The following is a 25563-nucleotide window of genomic DNA, read 5'->3' as shown; positions in this document are numbered from 1 at the left end:
GATTTGATTCTATAAATGGTACTAAGCACTGGAATTCATTCAGGTCTTTTATTTTTTGGCTGTGTATTTACTGGGCTAGTCATTTAACCCCTAACGATTTAGGGCTTAGTTTCTACTGGTAAAATACATGTTTTAAAATGTGGCATGATGCGTAAATCAATGAGGTAATCTGTGTAAAGCTTAGCTTCTATAGCTAGGATAGGGAAAATGGTGAAAGTAGCAAAAATTCTTGTGATGACAAATTCGATCCTAGAGGAGCAAAGCTGGAAAAAGTATGTTATAAACAAAACACACAGAATTGTGGCCATAAGCAAAAAGCAAAGGCACAAATTATCTATATAATAACTACTTTATGCAGTTGAAATCTTTGGAAAGGATTTAGAATCAGTTAAATTATACTGGAAAGTAGGATTGAGCAGGGGAAAAAAAAAAAAAAAAGCGCTTTAGCCATTTAGAAAATCTTTCTATTCCAAAACCAGACAAAGATAACACCAAAAAAGAAAACTATCGGCCAATATCTTTGATGGACATAGATGCAAAAATTCTCAACAAAATCTTAGCCAACCGAATCCAACAACACATCCAAAAAAGTATACACCATGACCAGCAGGGTACATCCCAGGTTCACAAGGATGGTTCAACATACGCAAATCAATCAACATCATACACCACATTAACAAAAGATGTCAAAAATCATGCAATCATCTCAATAGATGCAGAAAAAGCATTTGACAAAGTCCAACATCCATTCATCATCAAGACCCTCGCCAAAGTGGGTGTAGAGGGAATATTCCTGAACATAATCAAACCCATTTATGACAACCCCACAGCAAATATAATACTCAATGGGGAAAAGCCGAAAGCCTTCTCACTCAAATCTGCAACAAGACACGGATGCCCACTCTCACCACTGCGACTCAACACAGTTTTGGAAGTCCTAGCCACAGCAATTAGACAAACAAAAGAAATAAAAGGCATCCATATAGGAAGAGAAGAGATCAAACTGTCACTGGATGCAGACGACATGATACTATACATAGAAAACCCTAAGGACTCAACCCAGAAACTACTTGCACTGATAAAGAAATTCAGCAACGTGGCAGGGTATAAGATTAACCTTCAGAAATCAGCCACCTTTCCGTATACCAGCAATAAATATTAGAAAAGGAATACAGGAATACTAAAATACAATACCTTTTAAAATTGCACCTCACAAAATCAAATACCTCGGAATACACCTGACTAAAGAGGTAAAGGACCTATATGCCAAGACCTATAAAACTTCAATCAAAGAAATCAAACAAGATGTAAAGAAATGGAAAGATGTTCCATGTTCATGGACTGGAAAAATCAATATTGTAAAAATGGCCATGCTACCCAAAGCAATCTACAGATTCAATGCTATCCCTATCAAATTACCCATGACATTTTTCACAGAACTACAACAAACAATCCAAACATTTAGATGGAACCACAAAAGACCCAGAATCACCAAAGCAATCCGGAGAAACAAAAACCAAGCGGGAGGCATACCATTCCCAGACTTCAAGAAATATTACAAAGCCACAGTCAGCAAAACAGTGTGGTACTGGTGTCAAAACAGACAGACAGACCAAGGGAACAGAATAGAGAACGCGGAAATAAACCCTGACACCTATGGTCAATTAAGCTTTGGCAAGGGAGGCAAGAACATAAAATGGGAAAAAGAAAGTCTATTCAGCAAGCATGGCTGGGAAACCTGGACACCTGCATGCAAAGCAATCAAACTAGAACACACCCTGCACAAAAATAAACCCCAAATGGCTGAAAGACTTAAATATAAGCCGGAACACCATCAAACTCCTAGAAGAGAACACAGGCAAAACACTCTCTGTCATCAACATCATGAATATTTTCTCAGGTCAGTCTCCCAAAGCAATAGAAATAAGAGCAAAGGTAAACCCATGGGACCTCTTCAAACTGAAAAGCTTTTGCACAGCAAAGGAAACCCAAAAGAAAACAAAAAGACAACTTACAGAATGGGAGAAAATACTTTCAAATGATGCATCCCACAAGGGCTTAATATCTAGAATATATAAGCAGCTTATACACCTCAACAGCAAAAAAGCCAATCAATCAATGGAAAAATGGGCAAAAGACCTGAATAGACATTTCTCCAAGGAAGATATACAGATGGCCAGCAAACACATGAAAAAATGCTCCACATCGCTGATTATAAGAGAAATGCAAATCAAAACTACCATGAGATACCACCTCACACCAGTCACAATGGCCCTCATTCATAAGCCCACAAATAACAAGTGCTGGAGGGGGTGTGGACAAAAGGGAACCCGCCTGCACTGTTGGTGGGAATGTGAACTGGTACAGCCACTATGGAGAACAGTTTGGAGATACCTTGGAAATCTATACACAGCACTTGCATACGACCCCGCATTCCCACTCTTGGGCATATATCCGGACAAAACTCTTCTTAAGAGAGACACATGCACCCGCATGTTCATTGCAACACTATTCACAATAGCCAGGACATGGAAACAACCCAAATGTCCATCAACAGATGAATGGATTCGGAAGATGTGGTATATATGCACAATGGAATACTACTCCACCAAAAAAAAAAAAAAAAAAGAATGACATAATGCCATTTGCAGCAACATGGATGGAACTAGAGACTCTCATACTGAGTGAAATGAGCCAGAAAGACAAAGACAAATACCATATGATAGCACTCATAACTGGAATCTAATATCCACCACAAATGAACATCTCCACCGAAAAGAAAATCATGGACTTGGAGAATAGACATGTGGCTGCCCGAAGGGAGAGGGAGGGAGTGGGAGGGATCGGGAGTTTGGGATTATCAGACACTACTTAGAATAGAGTTACAAGGAGACCCTGCTGAGCAGCATTGAGAACTATGTCTAGATACTCATATTGCAACAGAACATAGGGTGGGAAAAAATGTACACATGTAAGAATAACTTGATCCCCATGCTGTACTGCAGGAAAATAATAAAAAAAGAAGAAAATCTTTCAAAAATGTTCATTCTAAACTTCCTTTTGCAAGAAGGGACATGCAACACAACTATAGTTTCTTACTCTGTTTTTTACTGTTAATTTTTTTTTTTTCTTGGTCTGTTTCTGGCTGCCCCCGCACCATATGGCAGTTCCCAGGCCAGGGACTGAATCCAATCCCTATCAGCAACCTACACCACAGCTATAGCAATGTTGGATCCTTAAACCCCTGCACTGCACCAGGAATTGAACTGGCCATGGCACAGACACAAGCTGGATCACTGACCCACTGCGCCACCACAGGGACTCTCCATTGCTTAGTTTGAAAGGCTGTAAAAATTCCTAGGATCACTCTTCTGTAAACCCAAAACAGGTGGATAGGAACTTCATCTTGCACTCTGCTGCACATCAGAGATGCAAGTGGTGAGGGCTCTACCGGCGACGCTCCAGCCGCAAATAAGCAAAAATGACCCCATCTACAAAACAGAAACAGATCTGGCACGTGGAGAACAGACTTGTGGATGCTGCTGGGGAGAGAGGAGGGAGTGGATGGATGGGGAGTGTGGGGTTGGAGTATACAAACTATTAAGTTTGGAGTGGATAAGTACTGGGGTCCGACTGTACAGCACAGGGAACTCTGTCCTGTCTCTTGCGTTACAACATGATGGAATATAACATGAAAAAAGAAGGAATACATATATATATATATTCACACACACACACACACATATACACAACTGGGTCACTTTGTTCAACAGCAACTTCTTAAATATAACATGCTAAGTATTTGGACAGCTGTTCCCCTATTAACCTCAGGTGACTAACCACTCACCACTGTGGAGAGCATCACTGATGCTACCAATTTTATTAACCTGCTTGAATTCCTGCCAGTTTTCTGTGTTTTCTCCTATGTAAAAATTATCCTCAAGTACTTTTCTGTAATCTGAATGCGATCATCCGTATACATGCTGCTGACTGAAGAAATGTTTTCATATTGAGATACGAGGAAGTCATCCTGGATTTCACCTGATTTGGCCTGAACTTTACACTAACTAGAACACTCTTTCCCATGGCCTGCCAAACATCCTTAGTACACCTGCTTTAACCACTAAAGGAAATAATGCACTAAGAACATCAAGATGGGGAGTTCCTGGAGTGGCACAGCGGAAACAAATCCAACTAGGCCCCGTGAGGTTGTGGCTTCACTCCCTGGCCTCGCTCAGTGGCTTCAGGATCTGGTGGTGCTGTGAGCTGTGGTGTAGGTCACAGACACGGCTTGGATCTGGCGTTGCTGGGGCTGTGGTGTAGGCTGGCAGCTGTAGCTCCAATTGGACCCCTAGCCTGGGAACCTCCATATGCAGTGGGTGTGGCCCTAAAAAGACAAAAGACAAAGACCAAAAAAAAAAAAAAATAGAATTGCGAGATGGAGCAACTGATTCAGGCATTCAAAGTGGAAACAGGTAGCCATCGTGGAGGTTGTTTCAGTCTTGTTCCTGCATCAAGGAGAGCTTTACTTTTCTGAACTACCTCAAACTCAAGAGTATCACCAGCCATTTGCAAAACACTCTCTTCTACCACCTGCCAGCTGCAACTTTATGCTCTCTCTCTAAAGCCTATCAGTGTAACTATTCAAACATTTCGGACCCCAACCAATCCTCACTTAAAAAGGGTCCTTCCTTCTTGCCTGTTCCAATCCTAACACTTGACAGACAGCTTATGTACCTTTGCCATCTTTGCCTGCATAGGCCTCCCACATTCTATAGTTCAGTGGAAACGCAATTCCAATGCTTATTGAGGCTCTCTCTCCTAGGCTACAGTCTTCAGTGTACATCAGATAAAGCTCTCGTCTCTTCCTATCACTGACTGGTCACTGATGGTCTGTGTTGACAGCACTAACCTGAGAAAACACCCTTCCAGACTCATTTCCCACTGGCAGCTTTCAATGAAGCCCCAGACTAAGTTACACACGTTTTACTAATATCCTCATAATTGAATAAGCATATCTGACTGTAATTATCGGACATTCAACTATGACAGACCGAGCTTGTCTTTATCTAAATTTTTACTCTTATTTGAATACCCTAGGAGACATTTGGCACTTATGACGTGACCTTAATGTTTGTATGTGATCCTTAATACTCTCCGCTTTAAAACTATTATTTCTTAGAGAGAACCAAAGCTAGACATATATAACCTTTTCGTATAATTTTCTTTCATCTGCTAGATTGGGCTCTGGAAGGGAGATAATTTAGGTATTCCTAAGGAGGTTGGTTGGAAATCCTATATTCCTTCACTGTGTTTGAAGAATGTGTTACAAAGGAATTACAGTACTCCGAGTCCAATGGTGAGTGAATACATTCTGAAATTTTGGATGTCACTCTCTTTAAATCCTAAACTGTTCCCACACCACAGCTTTCATGAAAAGAAGAACGGAGTTGGCAACGTGTGACTGTTAGTTTTATGGGTCAACAGGGTTAGGTTATTCAGCCTAACAATACGGTTAGTATCCAGCTGTTTAATCAGGCTTAATCTAGGGGTTGGTGTCAACAAATTTTGTAGCTGTGCTTAACATCTACAATCAATTGGTCTTAAACAGGCCACTCTTGCAAAAGTAGGTAGGCCTCATAAAATCAAGTGAAAGGTCTTCAGAGCAAAAACTCAAGTTTCCCAAAGAAAAGATTCGGCCTTAAGACTGCAAACTCAAATCGTGTCTTTATTTCAAACCCCGAGTTTTAGCCTGCATGTCTATCCTGCCAATTTTGAACTTACTTGCCCCCAAAATCACAGGAACTAATTCCAAGAATGGATGGATGAATGAATCAACAGAGATGGATAGATAGATAGATAGATAAAGAACCCTGAACCCCAATGCACATAAGATATGAAGAATGCAAGAGAAAAAAAAAAACTGAACAGGAATCTTAATACCTGTTAATGTCAGCATTATCAGTTTCAGTAAAAAGCAAATGAATGTAAAAATTAATGTCCAGATAACAGAACCAACAATCTGAAAATACAGACTGTCTTGACTTTACAGTGGTGCTTTGGCTGATTCCATGCAATGCTCTCATGTGAATATGAAGTCAGATAGCAAAGGGCAACCTTATTCACATTAAGCATGAAAAAAGAGAATATAAAGCAAATACAATATTTTTCCATTTGAAACTTCTCAGTGTCTAGGCTGCTAGATATAGTATCTGGTAATACAAATTTAAACCATTGCTACATTTGGTTACCTATGGTTACATTTAGTTGTCATCAAGTAAAACTTCCAAATGAAATCCAGAGACAAACATTAACCTGCTCCTAAAACAAAAATTCTACAGTTTCCCCCTTGTGTATAGATTGTGTATTACTATTTCTTAATCCATATTGGCATTCTAAGACCGTAAGATGTTTCAGTGACTACTTCTGACAGACTGGCATGTTATATAATTTTTAGCACAAAACTGAAGGTTTTCATGCAAATGCTCGGCCCTGTAGATTCTAGAGCAAATGCCGGTCAAGGGATGAACTGTTCAAGAATTCTTAGCCTATATATGATATTTTTAATTTGTATTTAGAAGAGGGACTATGTGTTTACAGCCCTATGTATCCCCATGGTGCCCAGTATTACCCTGATCCTGTTCCTCATAATTATTGTCTCAAACCAGACAGCTAAGCTTCTGCTGCTTTTCCATGTAAAAATTAGTTTTCTGCTAGGTGGAGAGGCCTGTCTGATCTTCAGAACCCTGGAAGAAAGTTAACACATAAACACCTAAGCTAAATTCTGTCTCCAGGAAACCGTATTTTTCTGCATTTTTCCAAATAAACTGTCTTTGTCATGATTTGAATAGATACACCTTCTAGAATCACTGAGTGGCTGAATTCTTCCAGGGCCTGAGAAACTAACAACTTAGCCCATCCAATTATACTCAGTACCATCCTCTTCATTGCTCACTAGATCATGTTGCTGAGGTTGAAGCATGCCTTAACCCTAAAGCAAACTGACCAATAAAAACATGCTTTCAATTAATGCTGAAGGCACAGAACCTTCAGTCTATAAGAAGCTACGCCGTGAAGCTGAACTACACAGGCCATGGTAACGGCCAGACAAGCCTCCGTTTCCTCTAAAATTGGTGGCTGTGTGTTAGTTAAATAACTACCTACAGTATTTCTCTTTATGCTTAACATCTACTGAATATAGACTTAAGTAACTCCATTATTGCTATTACTCATCAGTGAAGCCGGAAAATGCCAACAGAATGTGGATAAGATGCTGAAAAAAGGACTCTGTTTTAAAACACAAGGAAATGATATGTCAGTTCCATTGTTCTTGAGGAACTTACCAGAAAACATAATATTCAATGTGAAATAACACACAGCCAGTTTCAAAGACATGTGCTTTTGCACATAGAATTTCACTATATCTACGTCCTACAGAGTTCTCTCAATTTTCAAATTTCTGTCAAAGTACGTGAAAGCCAAAGAAAATGTTCATGATTTTCTCAACAAGCCACATTACAAATGCAGTGACAGAGGTCAAGTGATTAGAGAGTACACTTAACTGAAGACTTTGTTAAAATATAATGTCTGGGGAGAACCTTTTTTGTTTGTCTGTTTGGTTGGTTTGGTTTGGTTTTAGGGCTGCACCTGCTGCTTACGGAAGTTCCCGGGCCAGGGGTCTTGCCCAGGAACTTCCCAGCTACAGCTGCCGGCCCCTACCACAGCGGCTGCCGGCCTACACCACAGCACTTGCTGGTCCACACCACAGCCACAGCAGTGTAGGATCTGAGCCATGTCTGCAGCCTACACCATAGCTTGCGGCAATGCGAGATCCTCAGCCCACCCAGCGAGGCCAGGGATCAAAGCCACGTCCTCTTGGGTACCGGTCGGGTTCATTACTGCTTAGCCACAAGGGGAACTCCCCGGTTAGACCCTTTGTGCCATTTATGCCAGATGAATTGCCTACCTTGGCATGAAACATCAACAGCTATGGCCACAGGCTCATTTGACAACCACTCTGTGTAACTTAAGTTTTATGAACAAGTAGAATGAATAGACATGAACAACTTCTGTTAGTCAAGAACTATGAAATCTCTATCATTGTAGTGAAAAGCAGCGAACAATCTATAATTGTTCCTGACTTCACTGTTACTTCATCTTTGTAAGACCAGACAGGACCTGTCATTCGTATAAAGGGCAGCTTTTATGTTACTAGAAAATTACTAATTTGGTAACATAGGTGTACATTTTGAAGGACATGTATTTCTTTTCAATTTGTGTTTGGCTTAAATCTAAAATCGCCCAGCCATGGTTCAGGACAGCCCCAGAGAAGTTCAGACCTAAAACATGTACTATCAACTCATATTCCAGTGTCTGAGTTCAAAGTTCACAGTTTAATACGGGTTCCCAAATTTTAAAGAACTTCATCGGGGAGAAAAGAAGATTAGAAGAAGTTATTGGAGGAAGACCTAAAAGTCTGTATAGTGGTTCAGACAAAGATACAGTACTTGAGATTGAGTCTCGATTGCAATAGCCTTGGAAAATTGTTACCACTGACACTTGACAATTTCATGCACAAATCATTTCCTTGCCATACTGTTGAGTATGGGTCAGCCCCATTGTATCTGCATTGCAGCACCACAAAAACCAAAGAGGCACAGAAGTGACATGGTCCTCTCATTACACTGAATATAAGCTAGTGATTAATACCATGAACACATGAGAAAACAAATGACAAAGTGTGAATTAAGTCATGGGTTCCAGCCATCCCATAGCCAGCAATCTCTTTGCCACATGGGATTCTATAAAATCGCATAGCACATATTGAATGTAAGGGCCTACTCATGTGCCTTGTACTAATTAGGATACCGGTCACTAACTTCAACAAAGGCTAAATACAAATCTGAGCTGGCGAGGCATTTCAGAAAGGTAAGATGACAAGACAGCACAAGATCCCAAAAGGTACAGCTTCTTTCGAGAATTCTATCTCCAGAAATGAATAAATACACATTTCAGAGGTAAAATTAATGAGAGGTCACCCCTCAGATTTACTCATTTAAAAAATTAATAAAGAATGAGGAAGAAGAGTAAATTCAGAGGGAGGTCAGAAATAACGGCAAGGAAAGAAACTAATAAACAGAGTGATTAAATGAATCCATAATGAAATATAAAGTTAATAAAACCATAACTGGTGTTTGCGTTGAAGATTGTGATATGGAGGATTTCCCATCGTGGCTCAGTGGTTAAGGAATCCGACAAGGAAGCATGAGGTTGCGGGTGTGATCTCTGGCCTTGCTCAGTGAGTTAAGGATCCAGCATTGCTGTGAGTGTGGTGTAGGTCACAGACTCGGCTTGGATCTGGCAGTTCCTGTGGCTCTGGCAGAGGCTGGCAGCTACAGGTCCAACAAGCCACCTAGCCTGGGAGCACCATATGCCACAGGAGGAGACCTAGAAGCGGCAAAAAGGAAAAAAAAAAAAAAAAAAAAAAGGGTAAAATGGAATCCTAAAATAAATAAATACGAAATATTCATATCAACATTAAACCATTTTATTTATATTATTTCTAAAAGGACAGAGACATTTAAGCGGTATAAAATATTAACTAGATATGTTTGTTACATTTTTAAATAGCAGTCTTCAAACGAAAAACGGCAGGTTCCATACATACATTTCCTGCTGCTGTCTCACAAAATTACCCAAAAACTTAAAGGAAACATTAAAAGGGAATGATTCCGTAAGAACAAAGTTAATGGATAAAAGGGTAACAATGACAGTCACATTTTGCAATCAAAAGTATACTAAAAGAAAAAACTGTAAACTCATGGAGCAATTCTGAAAATGCCTAGCAGGGGGGACAGTGCCAACAGGCAGTCCAAAGCCGCATGCTCTTGTAACGCAGAAGTATTCAAGAACTGGAAGCACTGTATACATTTGAAAATGAGGCTCACACTGTAGCTGAAAGTCAGACTGGTTGTACCTTTTGAGGAGAAACCTTTTTTCCCGTATTTCCTTGCAATCCTCAGAAGAGCAGAATAATATTTTGGTCTCCTGGGGGTTCCTGGACCAAGGGTCCTGCCTGGGGAACTGAGGCAAGCTAGCTCAGAGGACTAACCTGAGAGGGTCTGCCTTATGTAAGGTGTAGGCAGAAGCCTGATTTCTAGGCCTGTGCCCCACCCCCCTCTCGTCCTGGCAGATGTTCCAGGTTCAGGTCCCTCCTCAGCTCCACACACAACAGCCAGGAGTCGAGCTCTCCAGGGGGGTGGGGGGCACAGTCCCCTGCCAGCAGACAGTCACCCTCACTCAAAATGGGCAGGGGGACTCCTTACACCTCCGTCACATTTATAAAATAAGAATGACATTTTGTGCTTCCAGCAGAAGCTCCAGGCCCTCGGAAAGGCTGCCTGGGACAGCATTTGAGCCTCTTCTTCACACAGGCATTACTGAACTATACAGCTAATTTCTAGTCTATAGTCTATAGTCTTTAACCACCTCAGTGAACCAAGCTTGAAGGAATTTAAAAGGCAATTTAGCTTAAACACAAAAATAACTATTTTATCTGGTTGGAAATGTTTAAGGATGTTTTTCTTTTCACTTCGACACACGCACTCATGCTTCTCCCAAAGAGGATAGGCGTGGCAGCCAGGCTCTTGGGCCTGGGGTACGTGGTTTTGGAAAAAAGGAAGAAGAAAGGAAGGGGCGGGGGGAGTAAGATACGGTTTTAAAATGTTGCTTATTACTTAAACGCTTTCTAACTTATACGATGGGTGATCTAGCCTGCCGTGAGGTTAGGTAGATGGGCAAAGAAAAAAAGTGGCCCCATCCACCTAGGCCGCCAGCCCTGAAGATCAAAACACCAACTGAAAAGTCAAGACTCAGCACTTGGAGCCATCAAGTGGTGCTACTTTCCACATTCAAATAGCGAGGCCCCAGAAACTTAAACAGTTCCGTCCAGCATTACCAACGTGCCGCCACTCATACAATTCAATTATTCCATCAATCTCGACTCTAAGAGCAATGGACATGAGCATCCGATAAAGTAATACAGAATAAGGCTTAAACATGTGATCCCGGGGAGGTAGATAAGTCCAGTGAGGCCAACAGGGAAGGTGGACAAGGAGGCAGCTGAAAGCAGTGGTGGGCATCCTGCCTGTTCCAAGAGCTTCCCTCTCCCAGAGTGACAGGTCACCCCTCCATCTGCCAGGCTAACTGTCCTGAGCCACCAAGCTCGTGGGGGCCAAACTGGCAGAGAGGGTTGGCGATGAAACAGAGGCTCCGACTTGAGGAGCAGCACCCACTGGGGTATCCAAGGCAAAGCTAGACTCAGGATCATTTCAAAAGGAATTGATCCTGCAAGCAGTCGGTGACGGATAAAGCAGCAGGAATGGAGACCCTGAGTCCTCTAATGGGACAAGATGGGGAGACGCACCTTGCATAGCCAAGCCAAGCAAGGTAAAGCTATAGGGATAAGCGCTTCCCCCAAGCCCATCAAATGCATATCAGAGATGCAAGGGGTGAGGTCTCTACCTGCCACTCTCCAGCAGACCTGGCTCTCAGGGAAACGCTGGCAAGGGAGCTGCCTCACTAAGCGTATATACCACGCGAGCCTCAGGGAAGGAAGCAGGCGATATGTTCAGCTGTTTCTTCAGTTCTCGCCAGCCTCACCAGTGCAACTGTTCAAGTAAGGTCACAGGCTTCGGCCCGGCCACCCTTCCTGCCTTCCCATCCCCCCAGAGGCCTTGGCCTTCTGCTTCCTGCAAGACAGGGAGCAGCCTCTGCACCTGCCACTCCTCCTCCCCGCCCCATGGCTGAAGCCGGACTGGTTCAGAGATCTCAGCTTCATGGAACTAGAAGGTGAGAGGCTCTTTCTGGCAGGTGCCAAGGTCCAGTTGTTGGCAGGAGGGGTAAAGGGGAGTGGGAGGGGGGGTAAGGGCCAGGGGCTACTTCTTGCTAGTGTGCTGCCTCCGGGCCTGTAGCTGTTGCCAAGCCCCTGGGGGCTTGGGTCCCGCACCAATGGAAAAGGAAGGTCCTTTTCTAACAAAGCCCTGGATGGGTGTTGAGGACGCCCCAAAGGAGAGGCTGCTGCCTGATGTGCCCACCCCAGGGCCAGGGGTGCTCTGACCAAAGGTGGGCGTGGAGGCGCCTCCAAACACAGGTTGGCTCTCTGCAGTGCAGGCCACATTGAGGCCAAAGGATGTGTTCTGGCTGGGTGCACCCAGGCTCTTCTGACTCAAGCCTCCCACAAAAGGAGTCGTGCTGCCAGCGGTCCCACTCTGTCCTGCTCCGGAGCCAAAGGCTCCTGAGGCAGAGCTGGTGCCTGGCGAAGCCACACTGAGCCCAAAGCCTCTGCTGCCAGACGGTGGGGCTGCCCATCCCCCAAATGTGAAGGGAGATGGTGTCGTGCTACTGGAGCGACTGGCCCCACTGCCGGTGGTCTGGGCTGTAGCTCCAAAGCCAGAGGTGGTGGCTGCACCAAAGGAGAAAACGGCTGCGGTGCTGCCAAAGGCTGGCTGGGGGCCGGCAAGGGTGCCCGAGGCAGAGGCTGTGGCTTTCAGGCCACCAAGAGTGGACTGTGTGGTGCTGCCAAAGGCTGGCTGGGCTGTGGCTGGAGTGGCAGTCGGGGCGGGGGCTGCAGAGTTTCCCAACGTGAAGGAGCTGCACAAGCTGGGGACAAGGGATGGCTTGGCAGCCCACTGCTGCTGCCCATCAGTGGCCCCAAACCTGGGCTGGACGTTGGATCCTGGCTTGGCACTTGAGCCAAAGGGAACGCTGATGGCTGGGCTGGGGGTGCTACTGAATGTCAGCGTGGCCTGGCTGGTGGTGGCTGGGGAAGAGGCTGGAAGGCTGCTGCCCAAATCACTAAAGCCAGCAGTGCTAGCGCTGCTGCTGCTGCTGCTGCTGCTGCTGCTGCTGGCCACTGCCTGAGGGGCACCGGGAAGGGACTGGCCAAAGCTGGTGACTGCACTTGAAGGAGGCATGGTGGGAGGCTTACCAAGCTGGACTATGGAGCTGGAACCCACAGCTGGGTTTGTGAAGCTGCCACCAGAGGCAGAGGGAGTCCCAAAGAGGACGGGCTGGGAGGTGGAAGCGGTGGTGCTAGTCACGCTGCTCAGGGTGCTGGTCATGCTGCTCACACGGAAGCTGAACACGGGCTTCAGAGCAGAGTCTACGGAGGTGCCAGCTGTGGTCGCAGCAGCCACTGCAGAGGTGGCACGGGTCTGGCCAGGGAAGAGAGGGGCGCTCATAGCACCGGCTGGAGGAGCTGCCTGCTTGAAGAAGGGAGTTACTATGGGCACGGATGCAGGGGCCTCCCTGGTGTGAAAGCCAGGTTTAAAAGTGCGGGACGGGCTGCGGGTACTTGCGGGGAGGGCTGAGCTGGAAGATGTGGTGGCTGGGACCTTGGAAGGGCTAGAGGGCAAGGGGCCCTCGTTCTTGCTTTTAGGAGGGGGCCAAAAAATGGGATCGAGCACGGGAGATGGTGAAGACACAGCAGGAGCTGCAGAGGCAGGAGGCTTAGCAGGTGAGGTGCCCAGCATTCCACAAGGAATGTTCTGCTTGGGAGGGGGAGGGGGGGCCGACAAGGCTTGGGAGTTGGCAGACGTCTCAGCCTCAGGGGCTGGAGGTGACTTGGTGTCAGTGACTGGTCCTGTGGAAGAAGCGGGGGTAAGGGTGCCGCCACAGAAAACGGCTGTAGGTTTGCAGTCCGAGGAGGTGCCCGCAAGAGGCCCTGACTGTGAAGAGCCAAGAGGGGCCAGAGGGCCGGGTGTCTTCGGAGGCGAATGGGCCACAGGGCTTGCCATGCCAGCAGACATGGGGGGCGATGGTAGGCCTGGGGAATCCTGCTGCTTCTTCAAGCTCTTCAACAGTGGGCTAGGGCTTGGGGCTGGGAGGGAGGTTTCGGTGGCAGGAGTCCCAGCAGTAGGCAGGCTGAAAGAGACCGGAGGCTGACTGGTAGGTGGGTTCTCAGGGACAGCGCTCAAGGCAGTATCAGTCTTATCCTCCAAGATCTCGCTGAACCATTGTGACAAAGCTTTCTTTTCCAAGTCTAAGTCTTCCGCAGTGACTGAATACCCAAGCTGGGGAGGTGGAGGCAAGGTCAGCTGCTCCCCTCGCCAGGACCGCAGCAGCTGCACCTTCCGCTTACGCTGCCCTGAGCTGCCAGGTGTTGGTGGAGAACTCCACGAGTTCTCTTTCTCCCTTGTGGTGGTATCGGCAACTTCTGCTCCCCGGGACTCCTTGTCTGTTGTGAATGCAGTTGAAGAAGCCGAATGATGAGAAAGTTCCTCTTCTCTTATTTCCTTTGCTGGCCTCGCTAGAGCCTGGGAGCAGGACGAAGCTGGCCTGGAGAAGGGGGATGACCTAGGACCACTCCTCTTCCGCAGCTGAGAGAGACCTCCAGTAGAACTGTAAGAACTGGTGATGGCATTGCGCCTGGAGATGGGCACGCCGCCTGAGTACGTGCTGGTCAAGGAGCTCAGAGAAGAGGTGCGTGACCTCTTATTTAAGTGGGCATCTGAGCTCTGGGGACTGAGACCTCTCTTCAGAGACCCAGGCTTAGGCACAAAAGAGGCAGGGATTCCATTGGCCGCCAGCGGCTCAAATGCTGAATGTCCACGTCCACTGCTGTCCTGGCGCCTTCTCTTTTCTTCGGGGCCATCAGCCAGTATTTGGTCTTCCTCCTTCACCGTCCTTTTCTTCCTCGCTCTGAGGGCACTCAGCACAGTCTCCTTTGCACATGGGTCTGGGGCACTAGCTGATGGGGAGGACACGGTTGAGCTGCTACTCTGCTCTGATAGCGGGGGACGAATCCACTTGCTATCCGGAGGAGCAATCCTCACTCTCACTGGGCTGCACACCACTTTGGAATTGCGAGCAGAGAGCACAGTCTTCCTGTGACAACTATTCCAGCACACCGTGGGAAGGACCCCCAGCGAGGCATAGTGGGCCTGCTGGATTGGGTATCTCCTTCGAGGTGTTATTACAAACCGATGTGCTACAGGGCCACAACCCCGGAGGGCCGTCCTCCTAGAGGGTCGGGGAAGAGGAGTGGGTAGGGAGGGGTGAGTATGAACCCCGGGGGTATGGCCTGATGGAGCTGGCGGCGGCGGCGTGGGGCGGGTGGGCGGGCGGCGGCCAGGCCTCTCCCGCAGGTCCCTGGCCTCCGAGGTGGAGGCAGGCTGCGGGGGGGCGGGCTTGCCTAGGTAGTTGCCCATGAGGAACAGATGAGCGCGGGTCCAAGTCCTTGGAAGAGGCGCGGAGGCTCTAGGAGACTTCCGTTTACTGCTGACTACGCCGGAGGCAAGGTGAGCAGTGTTCCATGGCAGCGCGCGTTCCGAACCAGCGAGGTTCGGAAGGCGCGTGAACCTCGGGGCTCGCGGCGCAGGCCCCACCAGACCGCGGTCGCACCCACAGCTAGCCAGGCCAGCGTAACCGCCACCCCCGCGGGCACCAAGTACAGCACGAGGCCCAGCAGCCACAGGCCCAGCAGCGCTGCCCCTGCCCCTGGCAGCACCAGCCCACAGACCCAAGGTCCCTAACACTGGCTATCAACCTCCGCTCCACAGGTTGCCTCCTGCAGTCACCGCAGCTGCTGCAGACACCGCGACTTCGCAAGCAAGGGTAGCCCCGGAATAAATAATAATAACAAACAGTCAAAAATAAAACCCCCAAAACAAATGTGCATGCGCCAGATATACTTGAGTGAAAATAATCACATAGGTAAGATACAGACACATATACCTGTATCATAAAAATGCTTGGAGAATGTCAACCTTAGGATAATGCTACACAGGCAGGGGATGAGGCTATCGATGAAGACAAAAGGGGAACCTCAGTGGGATGTACTGTACTTGATTGTACAACACTTTCCAAATCTGAAATAGACCTAAGTAACATGTTACGACATGTTAAACATAATCTCCATATGATGAATGATTCATCATCTTTGTATTTTTATCTACGGTTGAAATAATGAGAAAGTGGAGAAACATGTACTACATGTCTGTATGTTAAAATGTTTAGAGGATTCAGAAAAGAACACAAATAAAACACTATATTTACATAGATAGACAGGTAAATAGTCTAATATATTCGACCAAAATAATAGTCTTTGGTGCCCCACAGTTTTAAAACTTCCAAAGGACCCATTACTTGTTCCCTCATTTGACTACATGACTTGTAATCATTCAGATGATTCCATCTGAATGGTTAAAAAGAAACCAAATGAGGTCATCTCATTCGAATGTAAATTAGTACAGCCATGGTGGAAAGCAGCATGGAGATTCCTCAAAAAGTTAAAGAAAAAAAAAAAAAATACCATAGGATACAGCAATTTCAAACTGAAGGAAATGAAATCAGTACTTCAAAATGATATCTGCACTCCCATGTTCACTGCAGGAACATTCACCGTAACCAATATAAGAAAACCAGGTAAGTGCCCAACAACAGATGAATGGATAACAAATGTGTGTGTGTGTGTGTGTGTGTGTGTGTGTGTGTGTGTGTGTATTATCCAGCCTTAAATGCCCAAGAGATCCGGCCACTTGCAGCAAAACAGATGAACCTGGAAGACCTGCTAAATCACATAAACCAAACACAAAAAAGATAGAATGATCTCACTCATTTATAGGATCCAAAAGTTGAATACATAGAAGCAAAGACTAGAACAGAGCTCACCAGGGGCAGAGAGGTGGGAGAAATGAGCATATGTTGGCCAAAGGACACACACTGCACCTATGTAGGAAAAATTAAGCTCGAGCGCCAAAGCAGAGTATGGTAACTATAAATTAGACCAAATGGTCCTAACAGGCATACATAGATATTTCTACGCAACAGAACAACAAACACTCTTCTCAAGTGCACAGAGCACATTCTTTAGGATAGATCATATCATGAGCCACATCATGTTAAACTTTCACAAATTTTAAAAGATTTAAAACTATAGCAACTTGTTCACCCATGATGGATAAGACACTAAAAAACAACAAGAGGAATGCTGGAAAGTTTACAAACATACGGAAACTAAACAACACAACTCGGAACTACCAATGGGTCAAATAAGAAATCCAAAGATTTACAACAAAATAACCTCCAAACAAATGAAAACAGAAACACAATATACCAAAACATAGAGGATGCTACAAAAGCAGTTCCTACAAGGAATTTTATATTGATACAAGCAAATGTTAAGAAGAAAACATCTTGGGGTTCCCGTCATGGAACAGTGGATACAAATCCGACTAGGAACCATGAGTTTGCACGTTCGATCCCAGGCCTCACTCAGTGGGTTAAGGATCCCATGGTGCCCTGAGCCATGGCATAGGTCACAGATATGGCTCGGATCTGTCATTGCTTTGGCTGTGGTGTAGGCTGGCAGCTATAGCTCCGACTGGACCCCTAGCCTTGGAGACTCCATATGCTGAGGGGGTGGCCCTAAAAAGTTTTGTTTTGTTTTGCTTTGTTTTTTTATGTAAGAAAGAAGAAAGAAAGAAAAAAATCTCCATTAAATACCTGAACATTTCAATTCTTTGAAGTTGCTTTCAAGGAATCAGAAACAGGAACAAGCTAAGCCCAAGCTTAGAAAGGAAGGAAGGAAATATAAAAGATCAACATGGGAAAAAATGAAATAGAACGAGATGGCCATAACCAACCAACCAGTCAAACAACAACAACAACAACAACAAAAGCAATAAAAGAACTGTTTGGAAAGATAAATATAATGACTACTCATCTCTCAAATATGGCATGAATGAACCTATATATTAAAGAGAAACACTCTCAAAGACACATGGAACAGACTTGTGGTTGCCAAGGGGGTTGTGGGGAGGGAGTGGAATACTTGGGGAGTTTGGGGTTGGGAAATGCAAACTACTACATTTAGGATGGATAAGCAATGAGGTCCTATGGATAGCACAGGGAATTATATCCAGTCTCTTGGGATAGAACATGATGGAAGAGAGTATGAAAAAAAGAATGCATATGTGTATATATGTGTATGGGTGTGTGTGTGTATACACTATGCTGTATAGAAAAAACTGACACAATGTTATAAATCAACTATGATTTTAAAAAAACTTTAGACTAAGAAAAAGAGAGAAAATTCAAAAAAATTAGAAATGAAAGAGGAGACGCTAGAGAAAAACATATGCTAAAGACATAGTGCACTATAGGCAAAAAAGACATTTAGAAGTAGTCTTTAGAGAAAATCTTCCCGATCCTTGTGAAAAGTGTTGCTACCACTTTTGTTAGACACACCTCCCACCTTAACCCACTCCAAACCAGCTCCATGGTCCTGCCTAAGGCGTTGATACTATTTGGAAGTGACCATGGAAAAATCAATGTCCATGAATGCTGTTTAAAAAAAAAATAACAAAGAACTGAGTTGAAAATAAAACATTTGACAAAATCGAGCACTGATTTATGATGAAAATCCGCCATAAACTAAACCTAGAGATATGAAAATATGTGGAACAGAATATGGGAAAGCTAGAGTTAAAATCATATTTAATGATGCGAGGCCAAATAACTTTATCCTTAAGATCAGGAAAAAGACCTTACCACTCTTACCACTTCCACTCAGCATTGTACTGGAGCATCTCACAGCGCAACATGTTAAGGGGAAAATTAATAAATGGAACATTAACTAGGAAAGAATAAAATCTGCCTTTATCCCCAGATTGTAGGACTTTAAAGAAGAGGAGAGCTATTTAACCCATTCTAATCTATTCCATAATGGTTGGGGCAGGGCTTCTGATCATAAAACATTTTGTGTGTGTGTGTGTGTGTGTGTGTGTGTCTTTTTGCTGTTTCCTGGGCCACTCCCGCGGCATATGGAGGTTCCCAGGCTAGGGGTCAAATTGGAGCTATAGCCTCCAGCCTATGCCAGAGCCATAGCAACGTGGGATCCGAGTCACATCTGCAACCTACACCAAGGCTCACGGCAACGTGGGATCGTTAACCCACTGAGCAAGGGCAGGGACTGAACCCGCAACCTCATGGGTCCTAGTCAGATTGGTTAACTACTGCGCCACGACGGGAACTCCTGATCATAAACCATTTTCTAAAGGAAAGAACACCTGAGCTTAAGAGCAAACTATACAGACCATTGATTCAGACCTAGAGGATGTTTAAAAGAGAAACTTTTAAGGTAGCAATAAAGGGAACTACTCATTTTGGGGGGTTCACTAAAGTAGTCAACTCTTGCGTGTACAGCAGCCTACAAGATGTACATGTCAGTAGCTTGAAGTTCTACACAGACCACTCATCTGGGCTAGTCTTAATAATATGCCCAGCTGTAATAAATCTGCATGACGGCATTTAGGAGTTTCTCAATGAAATTCAAATTTATATATTTCATGAGTCTCCAAAAGCCATCAAAACCGTTTAATGAATGGACCACTACGGCCTTGTTGAACTTGGAAGATTTGTGCGTCATGGTTGATGTGAATTAGCCGTGGGTTTTACTTCCATAAGCCACCGCTTCCACCCCTTCATTCTTCTGTATATCATCTGATAGCAACCTTTTTGGCTACTGTACTTGTTTTATCTAAAACAGAGTTAGCAGTTCTCTTGGGGAAAGACTTTATCACTATTCTGATCTTCAAGAATAAAATACACATAGACATTTGCGTTATTTTCAAGAACGACCCAAAAGTTGACTTCTCTGTTGCATCTTTCTAGGCCTCTGGTCAGAATTAATCTTACTCTTTCCCACATTCATATTTCACAACATTTTCTGAAAAACGGTCTCTTTACCTCTACAGAGTTTGTATCTCATGACTCATCAGGAAAATAGATGTCTTCATTAAGTTGAACTGCAGGAGCATTAGAGACTAGGTTTCAGGTGGATTAACTGTTCAACTCAGTGTTCTCTATAGAGCAAGATCACAAGGGCTCTACATTGATCACTTGCTGTAATACCACAGTGAACTGACCACCAGGGTTCAATTAGGGACTGCCTCACTCTACCTAACAAATCAGGGCTTATAATTTCTAATATACGGCACCACCCTAACAATTCACTGAATGCTTGCTTCTTCAGAGTCAAATGTCAAGTGTTTTTGCCAAACTAGTTTAATATATACATATATATTCTTCAAATACAAAGTTATCGATCAGCTAATTTACCTATCTACGATCATTCTTCTCTCCCTTTTGCTCATGTCTTCCCACTGTGAGAGTGTTGGAATAAAGGAAGAAAGCAAGGAAAATGTGGGTGACCTTCGACTACTTATGGCAATCTAGTACATGTCTCTGTATGTATCATAGAAGCAATGAAGCACGGATCTAAAGATAAGTAACCAATCGGTTCTTATAAATCACAAAGATATTAAATGTAAGTGGAATAATTATGTAGATATGATATATAAAGAGCATGGATTTTAATGTTGACAGAGCAAAAATGTCCTTTTACTACCTCAGTATGCCTTAATCTAACATATATATTATAGAGGAATATACGCTCAATTTAGGAACTTTATAAAATACTGAAAAGTGTAACAGTCCCTCGAAATAACCACAGTAAGACAAATCCATAATGATACCACTAAAGGTAACAGCATTAACGAGATGGAGGTGTGGAGGTGTTCGTAAAATTTTTGCAGATTTGATTCTATAAATGGTACTAAGCACTGGAATTCATTCAGGTCTTTTATTTTTTGGCTGTGTATTTACTGGGCTAGTCATTTAACCCCTAACGATTTAGGGCTTAGTTTCTACTGGTAAAATACATGTTTTAAAATGTGGCATGATGCGTAAATCAATGAGGTAATCTGTGTAAAGCTTAGCTTCTATAGCTAGGATAGGGAAAATGGTGAAAGTAGCAAAAATTCTTGTGATGACAAATTCGATCCTAGAGGGGCAAAGCTGGACAAAGTACGTTATAAACAAAACACACAGAATTGTGGCCCTAAGCAAAAAGCAAAGGCACAGATTATCTATATAATAACTACTTTATGCAGTTGAAATCTTTGGAAAGGATTTAGAATCAGTTAAATTATATTGGAAAGTAGGGTTGAGCAGGAAAAAAAAAAAACGCTTTAGCCATTTAGAAAATCTTTCATTTCCAAAACCAGACAAAGATAATACCAAAAAAGAAAACTATCGGCCAGTATCTTTGATGGACATAGATGCAAAAATTCTCGACAAAATCTTAGCCAACCAAATCCAACAACACATCCAAAAAAGTACACACCATGACCAGCAGGGTACATCCCAGGTTCACAAGGATGGTTCAACATACGCAAATCAATCAACGTCATACACCACATTAACAAACGATGTCAAAAATCATACGATCATCTCAATAGATGCAGAAAAAGCATTTGACAAAGTCCAACATCCATTCATCATCAAGACCCTCACCAAAGTGGGTGTAGAGGGAATATTCCTGAACATAATCAAACCCATTTATGACAACCCCACACAAATATAATACTCAATGGGGAAAAGCCGAAAGCCTTCTCACTCAAATCTGCAACAAGACACGGATGCCCACTCTCACCACTGCGACTCAACACAGTTTTGGAAGTCCTAGCCACAGCAATTAGACAAACAAAAGAAATAAAAGGCATCCATATAGGAAGAGAAGAGATCAAACTGTCACTGGATGCAGACGACATGATACTATACATAGAAAACCCTAAGGACTCAACCCAGAAACTACTTGCACTGATAAAGAAATTCAGCAAAGTGGCAGGATATAAGATTAACCTTCAGAAATCAGCCACTTTTCCATACACCAGCAATGAAATATTAGAAAAGGTGTCACAGACATATTTCCTTGAAAACTCCATCTTGTCCTTCTTTACTTTATCCCAGCTTCTTGTCTTATTTTATCCCATCTTCCTTCTTGGAAAAACAGTCACAGTGCTGGTAAATGACTTAATCTTAAGAACAAATACCAAAAGGCATAAGTGACTTAAGCTTAAGAAATGTTATGTGCATAGAGGTCAGAGTAAGAGCTTAACCCTTTAACACCTAAGTGGCTTTTTAAATAGTAAAAGAACTTATATAATAGTAAACAAGCCCTATATCCTCCACCCAGAGCCACTCCTCAATTGATCTCATCTAAAGAGCACAATAAAGGCAGTGTGGTTTCTTGAGGCATGGGGCTCTTGGTCCCTGAGACCTTGAGTCCCCTGGCTCCCACCTTTACTTAAGATAAATGTCTCTGTGTCTTGTTTTATGTTAATTATTTTTCCTTATGTTCCCAGCACCCGGTCTTCAGCCCCATCCTGCTGAGCTGTCCCCAGGAAAAAAGAAATACAGGAATACAAAAATACAATACCTTTTAAAATTGCACCTCACAAAAATCAAATACCTCGGAATACACCTGACTAAAGAGATAAAGGACCTATATGCCAAGACCTATAAAACTTCAATCAAAGAAATCAAACAAGATGTAAAGAAATACAAAGATGTTCCATGTTCATGGACTGGAAAAATCAATATTGTAAAAATGGCCATGCTACCCAAAGCAATCTACAGATTCAATGCTATCCCTATCAAATTACCCATGACATTTTTCACAGAACTACAACAAACAATCCAAACATTTAGATGGAACCACAAAAGACCCAGAATCACCAAAGCAATCCGGAGAAACAAAAACCAAGCGGGAGGCATACCATTCCCAGACTTCAAGAAATATTACAAAGCCACAGTCAGCAAAACAGTGTGGTACTGGTGTCAAAACGGACAGACAGACCAAGGGAACAGAATAGAGAACGCGGAAATAAACCCTGACACCTATGGTCAATTAAGCTTTGGCAAGGGAGGCAAGAACATAAAATGGGAAAAAGAAAGTCTATTCAGCAAGCATGGCTGGGAAACCTGGACACCTGCATGCAAAGCAATCAAACTAGAACACACCCTGCACAAAAATAAACCCCAAATGGCTGAAAGACTTAAATATAAGACAGGACACTATCAAACTCCTAGAAGAGAACACAGGCAAAACACTCTCTGTCATCAGCACCATGAATATTTTCTCAGGTCAGTCTCCCAAAGCAATAGAAATAAGAGCAAAAGTAAACCCATGGGACCTCATCAAACTGAAAAGCTTTTGCACAGCAAAGGAAACCCAAAAGAAAACAAAAAGACAACTTACAGAATGGGAGAAAACAGTTTCAAATGATGCATCCGACAAGGGCTTAATCTCTAGAATATATAAGCAGCTTATACACCTCAACAGCAAAAAAGCCAATCAATCAATGGAAAAATGGGCAAAAGACCTGAATAGACATTTCTCCAAGGAAGATATACAGATGGCCAGCAAACACATGAAAAAATGCTCCACATCGCTGATTATAAGAGAAATGCAAATCAAAACTACCATGAGATACCACCTCACACCAGTCACAATGGCCCTCATTCATAAGCCCACAAATAACAAGTGCTGGAGGGGGTGTGGACAAAAGGGAACCCGCCTGCACTGTTGGTGGGAATGTGAACTGGTACAGCCACTATGGAGAACAGTTTGGAGATACCTTGGAAATCTATACACAGAACTTCCATACGACCCCGCAATCCCACTCTTGGGCATATATCCGGACAAAACTCTTCTCAGGAGAGACACATGCACCCGCATGTTCATTGCAACACTATTCACAATAGCCAGGACATGGAAACAACCCAAATGTCCATCAACAGATGAATGGACTCGGAAGATGTGGTATATATGCACAATGGAATACTACTCCGCCAAAAAAAAAAAAGAATGACATAATGCCATTTGCAGCAACATGGATGGAACTAGAGACTCTCATACTGAGTGAAATGAGCCAGAAAGACAAAGACAAATACCATATGATATCACTCATAACTGGAATCTAATATCCAGCACAAATGAACATCTCCTCAGAAAAGAAAATCATGGACTTGGAGAATAGACATGTGGCTGCCCGAAGGGAGAGGGAGGGAGTGGGAGGGATCGGGAGCTTGGGATTATCAGACACTACTTAGAATAGAGTTACAAGGAGACCCTGCTGAGCAGCATTGAGAACTATGTCTAGATACTCATATTGCAACAGAACATAGGGTGGGAAAAAACGTACACATGTAAGAATAACTTGATCCCCATGCTGTACTGCAGGAAAAAAATAAAAAAAGAAGAAAATCTTTCAAAAATGTTCATTCTAAACTTCCTTTTGCAAGAAGGGACATGCAACACAACTATAGTTTCTTACTCTGTTTTTTACTGTTAATTTTTTTTTTTTCTTGGTCTGTCTCTGGCTGCCCCCACACCACATGGAAGTTCCCAGGCCAGGGACTGAATCCAATCCCTATCAGCAACCTACACCACAGCTATAGCAATGCTGGATCCTTAACCCCCTGCACTGCACCAGGAATTGAACTGGCCATGGCACAGACACAAGCTGGATCACTGACCCACTGCGCCACCACAGGGACTCTCCATTGCTTAGTTTGAAAGGCTGTAAAAATTCCTAGGATCACTCTTCTGTAAACCCAAAACAGTTGGATAGGAACTTCATCTTGCACTCTGCTGCACATCAGAGATGCAAGTGGTGAGGGCTCTACCGGCGACGCTCCAGCCGCAAATAGGGCAAAAATGACCCCATCTACAAAACAGAAACAGATCTGGCACGTGGAGAACAGACTTGTGGATGCTGCTGGGGACAGAGGAGGGAGTGGATGGATGGGGAGTGTGGGGTTGGAGTATACAAACTATGAAGTTTGGAGTGGATAAGTACTGGGGTCCGACTGTACAGCACAGGGAACTCTGTCCTGTCTCTTGCGTTACAACATGATGGAATATAATATGAAAAAAGAAGGAATACATATATATATATATATTCACACACACACACACACACATATACACAACTGGGTCACTTTGTTCAACAGCAACTTCTTAAATATAACATGCTAAGTATTTGGACAGCTGTTCCCCTATTAGCCTCAGGTGACTAACCACTCACCACTGTGGAGAGCATCACTGATGCTACCAATTTTATTAACCTGCTTGAATTTTGTGTTTTCCCTTATGTAAAAATTATCCTTAAGTACTTTTCTGTAATCTGAATGCGATCATCCGTATACATGCTGCTGACTGAAGAAATGTTTTCATGTTGAGATACGAGGAAGTCATCCTGGATTTCACCTGATTTGGCCTGAACTTTACACTAACTAGAACACTCTTTCCCATGGCCTGCCAAACATCCTTAGTACACCTGCTTTAACCACTAAAGGAAATAATGCACTAAGAACATCAAGATGGGGAGTTCCTGGAGTGGCACAGCGGAAACAAATCCAACTAGGCCCCGTGAGGTTGTGGCTTCACTCCCTGGCCTCGCTCAGTGGCTTCAGGATCTGGTGGTGCTGTGAGCTGTGGTGTAGGTCACAGACACGGCTTGGATCTGGTGTTGCTGGGGCTGTGGTGTAGGCTGGCAGCTGTAGCTCCAATTGGACCCCTAGCCTGGGAACCTCCATATGCAGTGGGTGTGGCCCTAAAAAGACAGAAGACAAAGACAAAAAAAAAAAATAGAATTGCGAGATGGAGCAACTGATTCAGGCATTCAAAGTGGAAACAGGTAGCCATTGTGGATG

General features: G+C 43.9%; 1 protein-coding gene and 1 pseudogene across 5 annotated transcripts in view; both read right to left on the bottom strand.

The window, feature by feature from the left end:
- Window positions 1–25563, bottom strand: part of LOC110255677 (uncharacterized) — a 1749062-nt gene that overhangs the window by 726404 nt on the left and 997095 nt on the right. The gene's annotated exons all lie outside the window — the stretch shown is intronic.
- LOC110258481 (nuclear envelope pore membrane protein POM 121C pseudogene) lies at window positions 9534–15484 on the bottom strand (annotated as a pseudogene). The gene has a single exon (XR_014818232.1). The product of XR_014818232.1 is annotated as a nuclear envelope pore membrane protein POM 121C pseudogene (transcript).

The sequence above is a fragment of the Sus scrofa genome, chromosome 10 (assembly GCF_054392235.1).
Source record: "Sus scrofa isolate SSC_HxYL_T2T_F1_AM1 chromosome 10, Sscrofa_HxYL_maternal_Yorkshire_Landrace_v2.0, whole genome shotgun sequence".
Classification (NCBI taxonomy): Eukaryota; Metazoa; Chordata; class Mammalia; order Artiodactyla; family Suidae; genus Sus; species Sus scrofa.
This window is presented reverse-complemented; position numbering and strand designations above follow the sequence as displayed.